We start from the raw sequence: 19,173 nt of genomic DNA on the forward strand, positions 1-19,173 counted from the left end.
TAAGAATCTTGGGCTGGATGAAGAGAAGGAAGGTCTGCCAAAACCAGAAAGCATTTCGTTTAGTTCTTTGTACTCAGCCTGACCCACTCAACGTGTGTATAGCCTGGGTTGGCAGACCAGCTGGCAGACACACACACGGCTCTGGGAGGGGGCTCTTGTGCTGCGAAAGCAGCAGCCCACCCTCGGGAGGCACCAGCTGGCCGGCGAGGCACAGCCTGCGACCGAGGGGTGGGGGAGGCACAGCCATGCCTGCAGGACATGGCAGAGCTGAACAAGCTTTAGTGCTGTTTCCATACTTAGACAGAATGAAGTCCTGTCCTGACAGAGAATTAGACATCCTCGGGCTAATGCGGTGCTTTAACACAGCTGATGCCAGCTGGACTACAGAGACGCTCTGTGCTGGGAAGCTGTACCCTGGGGCTTCATTCTGGGCCGGGGAGTTGCTGCTTCTCACACACAAGTGTGGGCAGGAACGTACCTCTAGTGGCATCAGCTAGAGCTCTGCTTCGACACGGAAAAATTTACCACACCAACACTTATCTTTTGCGGATTGTAGCCAGAGGAAAATATACTCAGCTGACAAATAAACAGTTCATTCTCTTTCTTGCCATAAGTATTTAGCAGAGAGAGAAAGCATTGTGTATACCCAGCATGATCAATCACTCTTGAGAAATGCTATTGTTCTCACAAACCCAAGAGTGTTTACAGAACTCTGTTTGTATTCTTACACCCTTTGTACACACGTGACATTTCCTGCTTTTGCAACATAACAGCAGTATGATGAAGTATTGAGAGCACTGCAAGAAAAGTTGTCTCGTCACATTACCTCAAAACTCATGTGAATTTCTACGCTAAAAAGATGAGAGGGCAGTGGAAAACTGTGATGACAGAACAAATAATTTTTCCGCAGAAGATGTTACTGACAATTTAGAAAGAGAATGTATTAAAATGAAAGACACATGGCTACCCTCTTCCTTCTCACTCCCTGCTCCCTCCCCATCCATCAAACAGCTAAGGCAGCGTCCCAGGACTCAACCAGGGACTCAGATGGGTTGTGCACACCACCACGCTGCACAGAGATATTTCTTTACTTTCCTTGTTTCCAGATTCTCTTATTCCCCAACTCATTAGCAATACAGAAAGTGGGAGAGGAGAAGTCAGTATTGCAGCAATAAAAATACATCAACTAGCCGCTGATCATGGTAGAAAGCTGGTAATAAGAGAGGTACTTGAAGCAAAAGACTGACAAGGGCCTTTACCAAAGACCATGCTAGTTATCTGAGAAGGACGCTGAAAATGATGAAAATTTGTTTGATGGCATGTGTGGAAAGGAGCTCTTCCTTCTTACAATGCAGCACTGCATAACAGGACTGCACCCCCTGCCTGGGGAGCCGCTGCTCTGGTACCCAGGAGAATTATAAGAGCACCATCTGAAGGGCAGTTTATATCAATACAGCAAAGCCGGCAAAAAGAGGCTTTTTTTCCTCACATTATTTCGATGTGCAGCCACATACACAACTACTTAGTTTAAAATTAAAATACATGATGTCATTTACGTTGCCTGTGCAAGTTTTAAGAGTGCGAGTTTTTCCTTGTGCTTGGTTGTAAAACTGTCACTAGGGTTGTTTCCTCAACCAGCCTGATGCCTTTTCTTCAAGTTAGAAGGAATCACTGGGCCCTTGAATTAGTTTTCTCTCTTAGGAGGAACAAAGTGTTTACCCAAAACGTATGTTTTTATAGATTTCCAATTTTAACAGGGGTACTCCTCTGAAAGTTGATTTTGAAATCAGTACATTTATTTTTCTGCTGCCTCCAGGTATATCAGCAGACCTTATGGGCTGGAAACAGAGGCATGTGCTCCAAGAGCACGAGGGCCCTGCCTCTGCCTCAGGTGGCCCATGGGGAGGACAGGACGCAAAGCCACTTACAATTCAACACAGAGGAAACAGAAGGAACCCAGCTTTTCTCCTTTTCATGCAATAACTCCTATATTGCTTGAAAACAATGAATCAATGAAGTTACCTGATAATACTATAATGCCCTCTTGCAAAATACGGATTTTAAAATGTCATTAACCTGTGGTGTGCTGGGCATTACTCAGTACTTACATGTCAAAGTCATTCACAGCTTAATGGGCACAGCCAGCTGCATACAGAATGCAGTAGAAACACCACCAATGCTGCTACTTGCCATTAATATCAGTAATGTGCTTTTACTTGGAAATAGTGTTATTGTTTCCAGACACCCCTATCTCTAACAGGATGTAGCAGGAATAGGAATCATCCTAAGATGTTCCATACAAATCATGACAAGGTTTGGAAAGCCCTTAGTTTCAGGCCAGGTAGAAACCGGAGAGTATTTATTCTGTCAAAGACAAATTAGACATATAACTGAAATAAAGTTATTCAGGTACTTCTGCCAGGTAACGTACTTACTTTGTCTTGTACACTTGGTGATTTGAATGGAATGATTGGCGAGAATATGCCATAGATTCAGTGGACTTTATGCATTTATGTGAATAATGTGACCATACACAGTTGCAGATAATTTAGTGTAACAAGAGAACTGTTGTAGTTTGGGGGCACAAGCCAGCTTGCTGAATAAGGTGATTTATAATAGTCCGCGCCAAAAATATCCATTCTGGTATGTCCCTTTGAGATATCTGAAGCATTTCTTGGTCAGAGTTGAAACACTGATCTGATCCAATACAGTACTTTCCATGGCCCTAGATTTTTATTCATGCTGCCAAACAATTGCGGTTTTGGTATTTGTTGAAAAAAATCAATCATAACGTAAGGCTACTCTATAAAATCCCATCCTTCACATATCATCTTGAGAAGATCTTTTGTCTCAGATAATACAGCATTGGGAAATAAATATTGGAAATAATTTTTTTTTTATTTATACCTCACATTCATCTTAACAAGAATTGTTAAATTAGCTGATCTGATGTTTTCTTTATCTGAGCCATATTTAGGGCTATAGAACATTCAGGGTTTCTTTTAATCCAGTCTGATTTACAAACATAATGTTAGCATTTCTCAATTCCTGTCTTCTCTTAATAGTCACCTGTTTTTTTTTATTTATTTATTTATACAAAAAAAAATTTAAAATATTTTTGTTGCAAGCACAAAAGACATTTTCCTCCTGAGTTCAAGGAATAAAATCCTTTGTGTAATTTGTAACAGACCAGTTTTGACAGATGTTAAATTATGAATGAATGTAACATTTGGGGGAGGAAGGGGGAGAAAGTATTTTCTAGAAATATCTCTGTGTAAATATATTCCTTTGCTCAGCAGGGAATTTATTTAAAAACCTATAACCACTGGAAGAGTAATACAAACTCCTAATGCTGATTATGCAAACGTCACACTTTTTTTAAAATTTCTTCCCCTGTAGAAATAGCCTTTGGAGGCCTAATGGGAAAAAGCCCTCAATGGTGTATATTGACAGACATGATTTGGACATCAGACACAGCTTTACTTTCGCTGAAGTAAAGAGCTGCTCACCTACTGTACTTGCTTGGCACTTACACAGCTAGGGTAGTTAATGCCTGGCAAGCTTAGCAGTACTGTAAAATATGACGCTTTTGTCCTCAGGTCAAGAGCGGTGTATTTAATGAAAGCTTGCTGGTCACTGGTGAACTCTGATATTGTTTCTCAAGGAAGCAGACCTAAATCTATGGAAAGAGGCTCAGACTTGCTGGTCTAATCATTTTGGTAGCAGATTTTAAAAGCACATCCAACTTTGCTTCACATACCTAATTATTGCATTCTGTAGTCTTAATGCACTCCTGCATTACACAAATTACACTTTTCCCCCCTTTTTACTAGCTTTATTTGCCATTTTATTACTATCTTTTGCTGGGGAGTCATTGAACTGGTGTTTTTAAAAATAGCTTTTTGAAAAGATATCTGTGAGCCCAGTAGGTCCTAGGAACTAGGTTTCTGCAGAAGCAAGATGTGAACAGTCAGCGGGGGACTGGTTGCCTTTGCCTGCGACAAGCGGTACCATTGGTGAGTTCTCCCATGTTAGGCATTGCTTTCCCCATCATCCCCGAATGACTTGATTTGCGTCAACAATGACAATCATCTTCTAACACGACATTTTGAAATTAAACTTACTCTAGATCATCAGAACTTCTTTGCAACTTTAATATTTGAAAGCTCAATTTGAATACAACTCAACTGAAATCAGTTCAGCCAACGAGAAGAGGTGTTCTGGACCTCATACTCACCAACAACGAGAGGCTTGTTGGGAATGTGAAGGTCAAAGACAGCCTTGGCTGCAGTGACCATGAGATGGTGGAGTTCAGGCTTCTGAGGGCAGCAAGGACGGTAAAAAGCAAGATCCCAACCCTGGACTTCAGGAGAGCAGACTTCTGCCTCTCAAAGATTTGCTTGAAAGAATCCCATGGGGTGAGGCCCTGGATGGAAGAGGGGCCCAAGAAAGCTGGTTAATATTCTAGGATCACCTCCTCCAAGCTCAAGAGCAGTCCATCCCAACAAATAGGAAGTCAGGCAAAAATGCCAGGAGGCCTGCATGGGTCAACCAGGAGCTCCTGGCCAAACTCAAACACAAAAAGGAAGCATACAGAAGGTGGAAGCAAGGACAGGTAGCCTGGGAGGAATACAGAAACATTGTCTGAACATCCAGGGAGGAAGTTAGGAAAGCTAAAGCCCAAATGGAATTTAATCTGGCCAGGATGTCAAAGACAACATGATGGGCTTCTATAAGTACATAGGTAACAAAAAGATGACTAGAGGAAATGTGGGCCCATTGCTCAATGGGACAGGGGACCTGGTAACACAGGACATGGAAAAGCCTGAAGTACTGAATGCCCTCTTCACCTCAGTCTTTACTAGCAAGGCCAACCTTCAGGAATCCCTTGCCCCAGAGACCATGGGAAAAGTCTGGAGCAAGGAAGATGTACCCTTGGTGGAAGAGGATCAGGTCAGGGAATACTTAAGCAAACTGGACGTACATAAGTCTATGTGCCCTTTTGGGATGCACCCATGAGGGAGCTGGCAGATGTCATTGTGAGGCCACTCTTGATAATCTTTGATTGATCATGGTGACTGGGAGAAGTGTCTGAAGACTGAAGGCTGAGAAAGCTGGGACTGTTTATCTTGTCGAAGAGACAACTCAGGAGGATCTTATCAATGTATATAAATACCTGAAGGGAGGGTGCAAAGAAGACGCAGCCAGACTCTTTTCAGTGGTGCCCAGTGACAGGACAAGAGGCAATGACAAACTGAAACACAGGAGGGGTCCCTATGAGCATCAGGAAACATTTCACTGTGAGGGTGTGAGGGTGACTGAGCACTCGCACAGGTTGCCGAGGGAGGCTGTAGAGTCCCCATCATTGGAGATATCCAAAAGCCATCTGGACGTGGTCCTGGGGAGCTGGCTCTAGGTGGCCTTGCTTGGACAGGGACGTTGGACAAGATGACCTCCAGTGGCCCCTTCCAGTTTCAACCAGTCTGTGATTCTCTGATTCTGTGAAATAAAATGCATAGGTTTGAATCTCCTCCCAACATATTTAAATGCTTTTGGATACAAGACCAAAATAGGACTCAACTCTCTCATGAGACTGTGCTTCCCACCCAGCCTGGAAGGGCAGAAAGGACTTTTCTCAGGCTCTGTTGGTACTTTTTTTTCTCAGCTAAAACAAGAGAATACAGTGACATGACTGATAATAAAAAGCCAAAATGAGAAATAAAGAGAAATATTAGCACATGAATGCAGATCAAAATAATGCTAGGCTGCAAATTTACATGGATTTGTGTCTTAACCAAAGCAGCCCATTCTTCCTAGTTCTGAACTGCCTGAGCCATGAAGATACAGTGCCTTCCCTGAGAAAAGGAACGGAAGCAGATGGCATCATGTGTAGGTTTTTGAGGGTGATATAAAGTCTTCTGTGGTTTTCACTCTAAAAAGTAGAATACATTTGTGTATTACCAGGGGATTTGCAATTGCAAGTTGCACACAGGAATAAACAATCAAGTAAGAAATACTATTGAGCTAATGAGGGTTAATAACAGAATAAAATCTCTAATGTTAATTTCATGGCAATTGTAAACTTTAAGAATGGTTTGAACATTTTACAGCAGAAAGGCTGATTACTTTAGCACATGCATATGTTAAAAATAGTGCCAAACAAGGAGGGATTTAACTGATAAGCAATAAATAGGATGACCACTTTTTCATGTACAGATTTGTTTAGGAAAAAACAACTCATTTTCCTTATTCTACATATACAGCTTTCATGAGGCAAAACTTTAATTGGAATTTATGACCCAACATATTTCCTTATTTTTCCTTCTTTTGCTTATTCAGATTGTGATGTGAGCAAGCATAAAATTTTTCCCTAGATTAGATAAGATATCACGAAGTCATTAAGATCAGCAAGTTCCTTAGGCAGATATTTTCTGGCTCCATTAATATTCTAGCGTGAAGTGACGTCAATTAAATTCCATTTTTATTTGGTCTGTGTGATAAGCTATGAGATAAGGTCTCAGTAGGAAATGTGGAAAAACTTTATATTCACCTCCATGTACAGAGTTTTACTCCTTGGTTAACCGGTCAGCACCGGCTGCTGTTTCTGTAAAACTCAGTAGCAGCATGAATGTCATTTAAACATGGACAACTGTCCTTTTGAAAAAGGCAATGCAAAATCCTCCACAAATTAAACAGAAAAAATAATTCCCCTTCCTCCACACCTTTTCTGTGTCCTCCCCTCCCCAGAGATAAACTACAGGTTAAATACAGAAGCAACATCAGGTTAAGCAGATAATTGTTTCCCAGGGAACTCCTTCTTTCCATAAGTAATAAGCGTACCTACAAAAGTAACATATTAGGAAAGTGCTGTATTTAAAATTATTAAGGGTTATTCTTTGTGGCATTTTAATTGATACTAGTGATATTTTGTGCTTACTTCACACTAGTGATATTTTAGGTGCAACACCTCAGCAAAAGAGTAATAGAAATACTTATCACGCTTCCTAAACCATATATTGTGCTCTTTGCTCAAAGATCTCAAGCTGTGATAAAGCAGAAGGGCATGCAGGCAGCAGATGGACTATTTCCTGAAATTGCCATGATGCCCAAAGAAAGAAGGGCATGGGCCGTTCCTCCTAAAGCGCCTGTGCCACAGGCACGGCCGCACTGCAGCCCCCATGGGAGGCAGGCAGGCAATTGCCCCAGGTCATCTTCAGTGTTCCTTGGATACCTCTGGCCATCCAGCCCAACTAAATGCTACATTGGCTGTGAACCCTCCACACTCCCCCTTTTCTCTGAGAAATTATTTTCTTATTATGACTGAGCTGAGTGTGTTGTTCTCACAACTCTGTAAAAGGTTCACTATTTGTCTGACTAGGAGGACTAAAGGGGGAAGTAACAACCTTGCGTGACCCATCAGTGGCTAGAAGCACTTCTGAACCTCAATCAGTGATTGTTAGGGAAGCAGATCTACAGGAAGCCCAAACAGTTTTGGTTTTGTTGGTTCTAAAGCCAGTGAAATAGTTTGTTTTTCCCATCAATTTTGTAATTTGAGAGCAATCTAGGAGACTGCTAAATAAACTGGCCGTGTGGGAGACAGAGCCACTGCTGAAGTTCAATCCTATTCACTTGAGAATTCACTGGAATCTGGCGACTTGCCACCATACATTTGCTTGTTTATTTTATTCATCTTTTTCCATATCCATAGGTTTGTCAGAGATTAATAAAAGTTGCCCAGATCCTACTTTGTACTCTAGCTCTGTTCATAAAAATATCGTATATGCCAATTAAAAAGAAACTGTGAAAAAAAGCTTATGCCGATTTCCTTTCCTTCCTTGAGATCGTCCTGAAAACCCATCTGTTCTGGGAAGTACTCCACCTGTGAGCAGATGCCTCCCTGGCTTGTGCTTTATTTGTTTGTGTGCCTTAAATTGGAAGTTCTTTGGGCAGCAGGCCTGCTAACCACTTAGTATGCTTCCTTTAGTGGAGATGGCTGTGTTAACACTAATAGCACTACTAGTATTTTCTTGTTCTGTGTCACAGAGAAGACAGCAACATGCTGTAAAACAGCCAAATAGCCTCCACTATGCTTCTTATAATGTGACTTTGCAGTAATCATGTAATGACAGCTCCTGTAATGACAGTGAACAGCAGTCATGACACCAGTGATGGTAATGACAGCATCTAAGATTTTTTTTTTCTTCTCTGTAACAGAAAGCAGTAGCAATTTATTTGGCAGTTTCTTACTGAGCAGTTTCTGTTTAAGTTATCCCCACAGCTTACTTAGGCAGGGTAATGGTGTAACTGCACTGCTTTGCTCAACACATGAGGTAGCTTAGTAATTAGAAAACAGGGAAAAAAGTCACACGGGACTAAGTCCTGTGCTTGTTGAAGTGAAAGGAAAAACCCTATTAGTTTTAATGGAGGAGGATAAAGCCTGTGGAATGCAACCTACAACTGTGAAACTAATTCATTAATAATAGGCATTCAGCTGTTTCTCCTCAGACCTGCATGCTTTTTATACATCAGAATATTTTCAGCAATGTGACAGGGGAAAATGTCAAGCCTTTTACTTTGACTGTAATGTTGGAATTTTTTGGACATCAGTAGCACTTGTTACCAATCTGTATGATCTTCCAGTGGTTTGGTTATGGCTTTGATCATGGCATCATCTAATGAAACATTATACCTTCTTTGACTGTGTTTCCTACGGCACATAGGAAAAGGAACAGCCAACCTGAGATGGCAAGAGAGTCTTAACAGAGAAAATATCCAATGTTTAAATCAAATAATTGATTAAATGTAACATTTTAAACAATGGAGTGATACGGTATCAAAGTGTGAAGCAGATTTCTGCAGGACATACCCAAAGCAATATATTCCATGTATGGAAGTAGGTAAAGAACATAGTTAGCTGTTTATGAGACAGATCAGAGGTATTACTCCAGTCATCTAATCAGATTTTCCATTAGATAAGGCAAACAATTTCACTCTGTGATAACTACATTAAATCCTTAATTACAGAGTGACACTATAGACAATTCAATGTAATTGCAAAACACCTTGCAGCAGCAAAACACCTCTCTGTTAACACCAACTAAGGAAGCTGTAATAGTCACTTACTGTTGTATAAACCTGCTAAGAATAGTACTTGATGATTCCCAACAAGCTATTTAACCTCTGGAGGACGACTGTCTCCTTCAGACAACAGGCTGTTTCCTCTGCAAGAGGAAGGGATAGTTGTGCATCACATTCTTGGAATGGTTTGTAAACTGGAAGAGTTATAACTGCTTTACAGATTGCAGGCCAACTGGATTTTCTTTTGAGAAGTCCTGACATGTTCCATCCATTTCTGTCACACCGGCTCTTGGTGACCACAAAGTTGCTGATAGTATAGCAGTACTATCTGAGAAACACACTGTGCTACAGCTATACACATCCCCTTCGGTACTAGTCAAGGCTTGCCTGGGGAAGGTTCAAGCTTATGCCCCTTGTGCTACTTGCAGACATAGACTTTTTCTGCTTATCTTTTTAACCATGAAAGCCTCGTGCCTTCAGAAGCAGTACCAGCTTGGGCTCAGCGTCATGCTGATCTGCCCCTTTTAAGCCTTGCCAGAGTGCTGCCCACTAGAACTGGGGTTTGGGCTGTTGAGCAGCCCCTCTTGCAGCCTCTAGCCCAGGCTACTGCCCATGTTCCCAATCAGGTAGATGCTGGTTTAGAAATACTGGTTGCACATAGTCACAGCTTCACATGCTTCCCTATTAGCCTTCTTGATCCCAGCAAGAACAATCTTCTCAGCATGCACATGTGTGGCATCCTAATTTCTCCCACACCTCATTTCTTCTGCACCCTCTCCCCTACCTCTTTGTACAGCACCACATAAGACAAAAGTGCTGTGGGGATTTTGCATAGGCTATGCATCCCAGCGGAATGCCCGCTGTTGTGCTTGTGGCGCTTCAGTGCACACCATGCAGAATTTCCCATGCAGTTTATTCCTATAACTTACTGTACAAAGCTCATTCTTACACACTTGGGAACCCGCGGGGCAAAAAAAAAATCTCACCTCAGGCACCCAAGCACTGCAAAATGACATGAATCACTGCTCTGAAAATTTCCATCCTTCTCTCTCATAAACAGCTGCACCACCAACATGACTGAAAGATTCACTCCCAATAACACGACGCACGGTTTCAGTGAGCTAAAGGGAAAGCTGCCCAAAGAGCAGTGCCGAGGCAGCTGGAGGTCTGCCACTGCCTATATAGACAGGAGGTGGGACAGAGAAGGAGGCAGCCATGCCAGGACTCTGCAGAGGACCAGGAGGACCAGCAGCACCTGGGAACATCTATGCAGGGCCATGGTGCTTGCAGCCACCCATCTAATGGTCTCGCTGTCCAGGGACTCTGCATTAGATAAAACTATAGAATCACCACCTTCATAATCCAGCTGTTGTTTCAGGACCGTGGTAGCTAATTATGCTGTGTTTTGACTTTGAGCTGGATTTTTAAGGAGCTGTGGTGGGTTGACCTTGGCTGGATGCCAGGTGCCCACCAAAGCCACCTTATCGTTCTGCTCCTCAGCTGGACAGGGGAGAGAAAATATAATGAAAGGCTCATGGGTTCAGATAAGGACAGGGAGAGATCACTCACCAATTACTATCACAGGCAAAAGACGCTCAACTTGGGGGAAAAAAAAATTAATTTATTACCAATCAAATCAGAGTAGGATAATAAGGAATAAAAACTAAATCTTGAAAAACACCTTCCCCCCACTCCTCCCTTCTTCCTGGGCTCAACTTCACTCACGAATTCTCTACCTCCTTCCCTCCAATGGTGCAGGGGGATGGGGAATGGGGATTGAGGTCAGTTCATCACACGTTGTCTCTGCCACTCCTTCCTCCTCAGGGGGAGGACTCCTGTTCCAGTGTGGGGTCCCTCCCACGGGAGACAGTCCTCCATGAACTTCTCCAACGTGCGTCCTTCCCACAGGCTGCAGTTCTTCACAAACTGCTCCAATGTGGGTCCCTTCCATGGGGTGCAGTCTCCTTCAGACTGCTCCAGTGTGGGTCCCCCACGGGGTCACAAGTCCTGCAGAAAACCTGCTCCAGCGTGGACTCCTCTCTCCATGGGTCCACAGGTCCTGCCAGGAGCCTGCTCCAGCACAGGCTTCCCATGGGGTCACAGCCTCCTTTGGGCATCCACCTGCTCCAGCATGAGGTCCTCCAGGGGCTGCAGGTGGATATCTGCTCCACCGTGGAGCAGATATGAGCTCCATGAGCCGCAGGGGGACAGCCTGCCTCACCATGGTTTTCACCATGAACTGCAGGGAAATCTCTGGTCCAGTGCCTGGAGCACCTTCTCCCCCCTTCTTCTTCGCTGACCTTGGTGTCTGCAGGGCTGTTTCTCTCACATATTCTCTCTCCCAGCTGCTGTTGCGCAGCAGTTTTTTCCCCTTCTTAAATATGTTATCACAGAGGCACTACCAAGGCACTTGGCCTTGGCCAGCAGCGGGTCTGTCTTGGACCCGGCTGGCATTGGGTCTATCGGACATGGGGGAAGCTTCTGGCATCTTCTCACAGAAGCCACCCCTGTAGCCCCCCGCTACCAAAACCTTGCCATGCAAACCCAATACAGAGCACATTTAGAAACGCAGAAGTTCACACCTTACCACACAGAATTTAGCTTGATGGCATCAAAAGAAGTCCCTCTGTGTTCAGGTAACCAGACTACATGAGTACTATTCCAGAAATGTTGTCTCCAAACTAATTAATACTTTCAAATTATCTAAAACTATGTCGCTCTAGCAGTAGTGCAGCCTCTGCTGATATGTTGCACCTGATGACTGGGATAATAGTTTATTGCTTTTCCAGAGGACATTAAATTATGCTTACATTGAGAGTAAAGGTGGATTTTTCCTCTGCTCACTTCCCAGATATGTTTACTTTCTGTGTCAGGAAAATGATGCTCTCCTCTCTGCCAAAGCTTTGCTCTGCCAGCAAAGCTGCTACTCTCCTTTGTGACATTCAGTACCCTGCTTATTAATATTTGACAATTGTGACATTTATTGGAAAATGTGTTAGACAAAATATTTCAGGAACACGACACTCCATATCAACTAGTAAACTTACTCTACGCCAATTACACTTGCTGAGCATTTGGGAAATATCATACAGCATTGGATACTTCTGAAATTTTTATCCAAGACTGGGGGAGGGAAGAAATATAAGCTCTGAGTATCTCAAAGCTGCCTTTATTTTCATAAATATTTTCTGTTTTTCCAAGGAAGGTAAGTTTCTTCTGATAGGCTACATTGCCTTCTAGGTACTCCCATGCACCTGTGCAAAGAAGGGTGTAAAGGCCACCTCATTCAAACATGTACTTTTCATACTCATCTTGCATGCAGCTTCTGACCCCACAAGAAGGAACTGAAAAGAAAATCAGACACAAGTTACAGCTCAGAGTTGTTTCCTTGGATACCAAAATACTGTGATTTATAAGCTGTATCATTAAAATTATGATATTTTTAGGCTCTTTTCAGCCCTTTCACATTTTTCTCCAAATTACGAACTTGAGATTATATGCTTATCTCAAGTGTGTAGCAGTGAAATGCCACTGTGATTAAAAAGGCATCAGTTTGAGATGAGTTCATTTTGTTTATACTGGTAAGCAGATGGAAAAAGACATTTTCGACGTTTTGTCCTCTGATATAACATGTAACTTCCCTTTAGTTCACTTAGAGTGTCATGAGTATATCAAACAGGAAAATCTGACCTTTGCTTTTCTGAAGAATCAATCTCAAAATTCTTTGTTTTGCTTTGTATACATGTCATCCCCTGGAGAGTCTGTACGATACTGCAAAATGATAGTGTTTCACACATCTGAAAACAGGACTTAGGGCTGCACATGCACGCCATTATGAGCACCTGCCACCTAATAACAACCAGTTGTGTATCTGGAAAAAAAAAAAAGACATGAAAGTATGGAGAAACATCTCCCACATCCTTCAAACAGTTTAGCAGAGAAATAGGTTTTAAATCAAGTTTGTCCAGGTTTTGAAGAGAGCAGCTCTTTGCCTGCAAGGTCTGAGTCGGGAATTCTGGGAGAGCTCCCTTGCTGTCAAAATGCAGCTGGAATGAAACTCTCTCTATGCTAGGGACGACATAGCATCAGTACCATTAAGATTCTGGCTAATTATATAATCATATAGCTCTAAAACGCAGACAAGTCTCATACTGAGGCAAAGTACAAGTTTACATGTACAAGATCAGCAGGTTCAAGCCTTTAATCAGATTACTGGCAGCAATCATTCCAGCCTTTCTAGTTCATTTTCAATTTTCTTAATTTATTTACATCTGTTTAGCTACTGTATTTGTCCTATGTGAGGCCTAGGCATTCAGAAATGAAGGTTTTTTCCTTTGTCATGTTAATTTGAACTTAATAATACCTGCCAAGTGGTGGAGGTATGAAACAGTAGGCTGAAATCATCCCAGCTTCTCTGCAGTTGAAGAGTTGTGGGATGGATGCACTATGCCATGGATAGCAAGGACAAAGATACACTGCTTCTGCTTTTATTTTTCCTTATCAAGGTACCTACACTTCTTTTTCTTTCTGTCTCCCAGTTTTTTCTTCTACTTCCATTTTCAATTTCCCTAATACTATTTTTTCTCTTCTTTACTTGCCTAACCTCCCTTGTCAATTTTCCTTTTGTTTATAACACAGTTCTGTCTAATATTTATGGCCAGTACTATAAAATGTGGGTTAATAATGCCATAGGGTAAAACTGACACACAGACAAATGGCTACTTTCATTCTATTTTAAATAACCACGCATGAAAAACTCTTCAATTTTCACATTCTTTCTATAAAAAGAAAAAGCAGCAGTAAAAATAAAACATGTACACATTTTTAAAAATGCTTCAGGGAGTTGTTTGTCAAAAGATTTGTCGTATGTTGAGTGAGCTTTTAAGATGGTTCTAGGGCCAGATTTCCTTGACTCTTTCACGTATGACTAGCAGATAGGTGATGGGAACATATGACAGAGAATTGGGCGTCTTATGGAATAGAAGTGTGGCCTCATTTCTTGAGGCACTTTGAAGGGTTAGAAGACTTGAATGGCTGCCTTAAGTTAGACACTTAATGATGAGAGGATGTGGCCCATCTTTCTTCCCAAAAGATTATTTAGTTAATTTGTGCAGATGACGACTTGGCAAAAGTAAGCTTGTTAGGAAGGAGACTGTTGAGGAGTTCAGTCTTTTTTGGTCATTGTGCCACTGCATGTGGCTACACTGCAAAAGTGCTGATTTGTTCTTTAGTATTTCCTTTGAAAAGTGACAGTGCATTTAGCCTGAAGAGAAACGGAAGTTCTGCCAAGAACAGCTGCTGCAGCTAGTAAGTTCTTGACATGTTTCCTGCTTGCCATGTGTGCTCTGTCACTTCTGCACTCTGATGGAGACAATATGGGGATGATGCTGTTTCTGATCTTTCTAACTATACTCATATGACATTTGTATACTCTGCTTACCTGAAGGCTGCTTCTTGAAAACTTGGCTACTGATGTAAAATTGTTTAGAAAGAACAGTTGCAAGCATTATTCTGTATCTTCAGTTGTGGAGCCTAAGACTTACTAGCTATGATCTAATTAAAAAGAATTTCCCCCAAACTAAAGACTATAGCACTGTTTGCATATTTTCTCAGGGCTTTCTCAATGCCAAATCCATATGTATATACTGCTTCATGTTTGTATATATGGTCTTTTCTTAACCTAATTGCAGAAAGAGTCTCTCCTCAACATACGCACATCCCTTCTCATGTGGAATTCTTTTGACCTCTTTCCTCTTAATTCCAATGATCAGAAGTCTTGGGAGCTAATGAGATCATGGGTTTAGTAATGGGATATAATTTCTTTCTAGCTCAGTAGTTCAAATCCATTCTTAAATAAATAGTAGCTTTTGGTTACTACGTGAATGGATGCTAGTTGTACTTACTCATAGAATCATAGAATCATAGAATCATTAAGGTTGGAAAAGACCTCTAAGATCATCGAGTCCAACCTCGATTCTTCCTGTAAAAATGCTGTATGACAAACTCCTAGTCCTTTGTTCGGTTTAAATGATCAATTCATTACTCACAATACTTAAATCCTCCAGGGTGATACCACTAAGGCAGAGGCATACTGGTACACTGTTCTCCGACTCTCTCTTTAACACGTCATTTTTGTCTGAATAAATAAAAAGTTCTACTTCTGACTGTTTGTGTAAAGCCATCAGGTACCTTCAGTTCTAAACATCAAATAATAACAATTTTGGTGCACCATTTTTCTGAAATTGTATCAAATGGAAACTTACTGAGTGCTTAAATTGCAATCTTGTAAATTTAGCCTTCAAAGACTTATTTGATGACTAGTATCTCTCACAGAAGAGGATTGGGGAATGGAAGAAAATGCATTTATAGATTATAGTAATCAGTGCCCTCATTTCTGTATTCAAGACTTTCAGCTTTGTCAAATTCCGTAATAAGGCTATATGTTGGATTTTGCATTTGAGTCTCTGGTTTGTCTTAAAGATACAAAAAAAATTTGTGCAAGGTGCTCGGCTACTAACCAAAAAAAAATCTAGATCAAGTTGATCATAACTTATATTTGCTACATTTATATTATGTTCTTGGTAGCATCACAGAAATCCATTTGCTTTTGGATTTGATACTAACAAAATAATTGAGGATTTTGCTATCAATTTCAACAGCAGCAGGACCGAATCCTTAGTAGCCTGAAAAAATCCACCAGGAGAATAATAAACTTTTCAATCCTCCCAATTCTATCTTTCTTTTTTGAAAAAATAAGTTCTTTCTGTTTTGCCATGAATGCTGTGGCACATAACATTGCTCCAGTCCCAATACCTTAGACATTTGCTGAAAAACTCAGAAGACGCTGATTTCATTGAGCCAGACTCTCCAAGAATTTGTCAGTGTGCCAAATGTGAACTGTCACCAAAAACATTCTCTCCACCAAACAAATTGCTGACTCAAAACGTGTCAGATTGCACTGTGGATATGATAAAGTAATGTTTTTATTTAACATGGTGATGCAATTCAAACACAGTTAAGAAGGGGAGTTTACAAATGATAACAGTAATTTCACAATCACTGTGAAAGTGAAATAACTAATAACAAGGTCAAAGAAGCAATCCAAGGCACTTAAGCCATTGCTAACTTCAGCAATTGCTTTTGAAACATAAAATGCTCATAAATAAAAGTTTATGACAATGCTCTGACTCTGGGTATTTTTTTTTACCTTCAGTTGAGTGTTTACAATAAGGTTTTATTGACTTCCTGTGCTAAAGGACTATCATAAAATTATTTAAGGAATGACTATATTTAATCAAACTTCCTAAGCATGTTTTGGGGGGGATACTAACAGATTAAATATTTACTACCTAGATTCACAGTTGGAAGAATTGCAGGTACTTCATGATATCAAATATGGTTTATATAATTTCTTTTTGACTTTTTCATTTGTCATGGGAATGCATATCATCTTACTGACTGCCAGACATGAAACTGTCATAGCAACAGGGGCAGTGCTGTCTTAAGAAACATAAATTGAAATGATAATTTGGAATAGTCTGAAAATATGTTAAAAGAAATTGATGGTCTGGAATACACTGTAGTAAATTTGTAGATGACAAACTTCCTGTTGCCTTTGTCTGTTGTTGTCTGGGAGTGACAGAACTGAGACTAAAATACCTCGCCCCTTCCCCTTAGTATTAAATGGCTGGTAACTTAAGGGTAAGTGAATGTGGAATTTCAGTCTATGGGAACACTGACCTAAAAGAAGTAAACTAACTTATAACTTCAGAAAAAAAAAAAAAAAAACACTAACTCCACACCATTTTTCATTGCCTGGCAAGCATCTTTCAACTATCACACTGATTTTCATTTATAGACTCAAAGATTGGATTTAAAATAATCAGTTTTCCTATGTATTTCACATGGGGCACTTGCTATACAACTTATTGATTAGATCCCCACAACAGGAAAACATCTATTGTTAAACATGTTAACTGCTCTGTCTAATGTTTTTAATTATTTCAAGGTTAAGCAAGTCAAAATTTCTCTACAGCTCTGGGAACACAATCAACAATGCTGAAGAACCTAACATAATGTTAAGTACAACCCAAAAGGTTAAATGATCAGTTTGGATTCATTGTCTTGTTTGAATGAACACCAAATCAGAGCAAGATGATGATCTGTAACCCAAACAAAACAAATTGTGAGATCTGTATATATATATGTATATATATAATGCTACAGGTTTAGCAATCCTATGTATGGAAAGCTGCACGCTGTTGAACTTCAGGTGATGATGTTTCAAGTAATAAAGCACTGCAGGTTCTCTTTGCCCTTAGGAAGAAAGCACAGGCGTGCTGCATCATTGCAACTTGACTTCGCAGCTGTCCTGAGCAAGGAAATTCTCTGTTTGCATGAATTCCAGCTTTTATACAGTGCCTGGCATTTAGCAGCAGGAATTTGAAGATAAATTTTGTAGGTCTTTTCTTAAGTGGAAGCTGGGAAACTCTTTTTAATAGTAAAAGTAATAAGCATTATGGCTTCTGATTATTAGTATCACTTTAAGTGACAGTGAAATACTGACAGGAAGTGTTTCTACGTGCAACATTCAAAGAAGAGAGTCACCATGAAAAAGTCCCTGGTACTTCCCATTTTGCTGTTGACCAATGCTCCACCCAGAAAGCCAACATGGTTTATGAAGTTTAAGTAAAACAAATAAACTTGCACACCTTTAATCTACTAGAGAATAGAATATGTATGTTTCATAGAAGAATAGGCAAAAATTGTGGGAATCCACAACACCTAGCATTGAGAGACTTGTACAAATCAAAACAAAACCTGAAATATTGGGTAACTATTTACAGTTAAAAATAGCGTGCAAGGAAAAACTGAGGAGAATATAGGAATCAACTGAAAACATAATGAAGATTAAGGATAGAAAAAAGAATGAAAATGGAAATAATTGCAAAAACTGAAATTCTGATGATAAATATGAAAAAAAACCCAGTGATGTAAGTTTTTCAAGGTTTTATGTACGTCTTCTGAAGTAGTTCCACTGAGAATTAATTCTTCAGTGCTCTGTATGTGGGAGTGGGAGTGTGATTTTGTTTCAAAGACTTGTATTCCATTTGCAATAACTACAAAGATTTTCTGTTTCATAAAAGCAGTTACAATTCAAGAGAGAAACTTCAGGAGTCTATAGGCACATATGTTGAGAAGCTCAACATTATTTTAGACTCACTGAACTTAGGTAATATATTCACTGTGATTTATCCAAGCAAGTGATATGAGACCTGTACTGAGATATCAGCTGGAATTCAAGCGTTCTTCCCCCCTGCTTGTCCGCTGTAGGAATCTGACGTCACCCCACTGGAAAAAGACTATCTTTGGGACTACTCAGGTACAAAAGTTCTTGCAAATTGAGGCTTTAGCAATGTAATGGCAGCTCAGTAGCAAAGTTTGGATTGATCTTGATTGTGCAAGGTTACCAAAATTAATAATATTGGCTATTTGATCATAATGACAATCATATTCCTCCTGGACAATTATAAATATTGTCTGAAATATTCGTGCAGTGCCATGGATGGGTTTAGAGCCTATGTCTCTGTGAGAAGCCCACAGCAAGTTAGTGGGGCTGTATAAACAGATGGGAAATCAACCATACAGATGAGCATTGAAGGACATCATATGTTAGTATGAAGCAGAAAACGGCCCTTTTATTGCTGACAGAACTCAGTGACAGTCACTTTGTTAGGAAAGAATTTCTGGAGCAAAATAACCTTGCCCTGAGTTATGTATGGACACCCCAATTCTCATTTGGCTGAGCCTATACATGTACTTACAGGAAATACTGAGTAGAAAGGTGAAAACCTTACCAAAAAGACATTAACTACTATAACCAAGCCAGTAGCAAGTGAGAGAGCTCTGTTATTTTAGTTCTGTGTAGCTTAAGAAAGTCAGACACCTTGAACATACATATAGGTGAAAGAAATAGGTTTTCTGTTCCTTACAGATTTTCTTAAAAATGATTTGTCTCCTACTGCCCTAGCGGCTCTTTTCTCCTGATGGTATAATTCACATCAAATGAAGACAGCTTTTCTTTTAATGCTTAAA

The sequence above is a fragment of the Calonectris borealis genome, chromosome Z (genome assembly GCF_964195595.1).
Source record: "Calonectris borealis chromosome Z, bCalBor7.hap1.2, whole genome shotgun sequence".
Classification (NCBI taxonomy): Eukaryota; Metazoa; Chordata; class Aves; order Procellariiformes; family Procellariidae; genus Calonectris; species Calonectris borealis.